The sequence below is a fragment of the Etheostoma spectabile genome, unplaced genomic scaffold (assembly GCF_008692095.1).
Source record: "Etheostoma spectabile isolate EspeVRDwgs_2016 unplaced genomic scaffold, UIUC_Espe_1.0 scaffold502, whole genome shotgun sequence".
NCBI lineage: Eukaryota > Metazoa > Chordata > Actinopteri > Perciformes > Percidae > Etheostoma > Etheostoma spectabile.
The window spans coordinates 1-4060 of record NW_022605621.1 but is presented as its reverse complement, the minus strand read 5'-3'; positions in this window follow the sequence as shown (position 1 = coordinate 4060).

Genomic DNA, 4060 nt, shown 5'->3' with positions numbered 1-4060 from the left:
GGGGGGGTCAAAGGGGTTCCCAATTAACGGGATGAAGACAAGCCTCTCGGCCTCTTTACCTCCGTGTTAGAGGAAATAAAAGCTGAGAGGACGAGGCCCAAACGAGCGCCTGTAGCAGGAGGCTGAGCGGCGGCGGCGGCCTATGAAAACACTTCGCCTCCAAAATCAGAACCACATGCAGCAGAGAGGCCGACATAATCAGGAGCTTCTACTTCCTGTTTGCTGGTGTCAGCTGGGGGTCCGACAGCCAATCAGCACGCTGGTAGAGTCGCACGCCAATCTAATTAGGGTTGTGTTGTGTGTAGAGGTCAATAGAAAAACACAGATTTTAGGGAGCTAATGGTCACATTACATTTCATAAAAATATGGAAAATAACTTTTTATAAAAGGATCCATGTACATGACATCCAGAAAGACAGGATCCATGTACGTGACATCCAAAAAGAAAGGATCCATGTACGTGACATCCAAAAACAAAGGATCAATGTACGTGTAATTCAAAAACAAAAGGATCCATGTACGTGACATCCAGAAACAAAAGGATCCATGTACGTGACATCCAAAAAGAAAGGATCCATGTACGTGACATCCAAAAAGAAAGGATCCATGTACGTGACATCCAAAAAGAAAGGATCCATGACGTGACATCAAAGAAAGATCCATGTACGTGATCCAAAAGAAGGATCCATGTACGGATCCAAAAAGAAAGGATCCCTGTACGTGACATCCAAAAAGATCATGTAGGACTCCAAGGTCGTACGTGAATCCAAAAAGAAAGGATCCATGTCTATCCAAAAAGAAAGGACCATGTACTGACATCCAAAAAGAAGGATCCATGTACGCGACAATCCAAAAGAAGTCCATGTACGCGACATCCAAAGAAAGGATCCATGTATCGACACCAAAAGAACAGGATCCAGTACGTGACATCCAAAAAGAAAGGATCCATGTACGTGAACCAAAGAAAGGATCCATGTACGTGACCATCCAACAAAGAAAGGATCCATGTACGCAACATCCAAAAAGAAGGATCCATGTACGTGACATCCAAAACAGAAAGGATCCATTACGCACATCCAAAAAGAAAAGGATCTATGTACGTGCCATCCAAAAAGAAAGGACATGTCGTGACATACACAAAGAAGGATTATGTACGTGACTCAAAAAAAGGATCCATGTACGTGACATCCAAAAAGAAAGGATCCATGTACGTGACATCCAAGAAAGACCTGTACTGACACAAAAGAAAGGATCCAGTACGTGCATCCAAAAACGAAAGGATCCTGTAGTGACATCCAAAAGAAAGGATCCATGTACGCGACATCCACAAAAAGAAAGGACCATGTACGTGACATCCAAAAAAGGATCCATGTAACGTGACAGTGTCCAAAAGAAAGGATCATGTACGCGACATCCAAAAAGAAGGATCCATGTACGCAAATCCAAACAGAAAGGATCCATACACATCAAAAGAAAAGGATCCATGTACGCGACATCCAAAGAGAAAGGATCCATGTACGTGACATCCAAAAAGAAAGGATCTATGTACGTGACCATCCAAAAAGAAGGATCATGTACGTGCATACAAAAGAAAGGACTATGTACGTGACATCCAAAAAAAAAGGATCCAGTACGTGACCCAAAAAAGAAGGTCCTTATGAATCCAAAAACAGGATCCATGTACGTGATACATCACAAAGAAAGGATCCATGTACGGTGCTCCAAAAAAAAGAAATCCATGTACGTGACATCCAAAAGAGAAGGATCATGTACGTGACATCCAAAGAAAGGATTATACGTGACTCCAAAAAGAAAGGATCCATGTTACGTGAAATCCATAAACAAGGATCCATGTAACGCGACATCCAAAAGAAAGGACTCCATGTACCGACATCCAAAAAGAAAGGATCCATGTACGACATCCAAAGAGAAAGATCCACTGTACGTGACATCCGAAAAAAGAAAGCATCCATGTACGTGAACACCAAAAAGAAAGGATCATGTACGTGACATCCAAAAGAAAGGATCTAGTACGTGACATACAAACAAAGGATCCTGTACTGAACATCCAAAAACAAAAAGGATCATGTACGTGACGTAAAAAAGAAGGATCTAGTACGTGACATCCAAAAAGAAAGGATCTATGTACGTGACATCCAAAAAGAAAGGCCATTACGTGCATACAAAAAGAAAGATTGTACGTACTCCAAAAAAGTATCCATGTACATGCATCAAAAGAAAGGACCATGTACGTGGACACTCCAAAAAGAAAGGTCCATGTACGTGACATCCAAAAAGAAAGGATCCATGTACGTGACATCCAAAAAGAAAGGATCCATGTACGTGACATCCAAAAAGAAAGGATCCATGTACGTGACATCCAAAAAGAAAGGATCCATGTACGTGACATCCAAAAAGAAAGGATCCATGTACGTGACATCCAAAAAGAAAGGATCATGTACGCGACTCCAAAGAAGATCCATGTACTGACATCAACAGAAAGGTCCATGTACGTGACATCCAAAAAACAAAGGATCCATGTACGTGACATACAAAAAGAAAGGATCGATGTACGTGACATCCAAAAAGAAAGGATCCATGTACGTGACATCCAAAAAAAAAGGATCCATGTACGTGACATTCAAAAAGAAAGGATCCATGTACGTGACATCCAAAAAGAAAGGATCTATGTACGTGACATCCAAAAAGAAAGGATCTATGTATCCATTGAGCTTCAGGAAGCTGGAAGGCTGAAGGTTATTCATAATGAAAACATTGACAGTAACAGGCCCAGTAACATAGAATACACAGAGTCTTAAGCCACTATTACGCATAATCATAACCCTACATACGTTACCCTGATGCTGAGAACCTGGTCCTGGGTCATTGCTGGTGATGTCATGCCGGGCTAAATTTAGCCCCGTGTGTGATGAATGAGCTCTTTATAAAATACACCCCCCTCTAAAAATACTCGCCCAGGTGGCGTTGTGATGAGCCGTGACACACAAGGAAGAAAGATGCTTTGTTTTGTCGGCTTCAGGCCGTCCCCGTCCCGTCCTCGTCCTCGTGTCTGTGTCTTCAGGTGAGGAAAATACTGGAAAATATGGGGTGGGGGGGGGGGGGGTGTGGGGGGGGTTTGGGGGGGGCTCCATGTGGCACACACACGGCGTCTCGACCGCCGTGGTCCTGCACCGTCAACAGCACCAACCCTCGGGGGAAACAAGCCGTCAGTCAACTCCATCCTGCTGCTGGTGCACAGCTGGGTTCTCCCCCCCACCCCCCCCAACACAACAAATGCACTCCACCCACCACTGGTCATCGGAGAAAGAAGAAAAAGAAGAGAAGAAGAGAAGAAGAAGGGTAAGAAGAGAGACGAAGAAGAAGAAGAAGAAGAAGAAAAGAAGAAAAGAACGAGAAACAATACAAAGTAATAGTTTCATTAGTTGTATTTAACTCTTCTCTATACACAGAGATACTGCACTTTATACAGTGTGTGTCGCCTGTTTGTACAGTTCAATTAGGATATAGGAGGTGAAATTTAGGCCTACTATACAAATAGTAATATATATATAATAAAATATAAATCACCCACAATTCCAGCGCTCCATTTGAGCGTACCTATGATGTACTGGATATACGCAGTACCTGGGGAGGGACAATACTCCTGGATTACTGCAGTTTACAGGATGCAAAACAGGGTTTTGCAACGTCTGTAGGAACGAGTTGGTATTTCACTGAGGGGGGGGGGGGGGGGGTGGGGGGTCAGACGTCAGGCTGCATGCTAGCAGGAAACTAGGAGCATAACTCCATGTCTAATAAACCACTGAGGATGTTTTATTTGTATTTTTGGGCTTACATGACTCACTTCATGGCTGACTTATATAAAATCAGAACCGTCCTGGATTCTCATCTTCTCAGGGTTGCCCCCCCCCCCCCCCCCCCCCCCCCCCCCCCCCTCAGTGTAATAAGCTGCCAGAACTTTTCCCATTTACTGGACTGGGACAGCCTCTCCCACGGCGTTGCCTGGCAGGCGGTGTGTGTCCTCAGGGTGGGTCCTCCT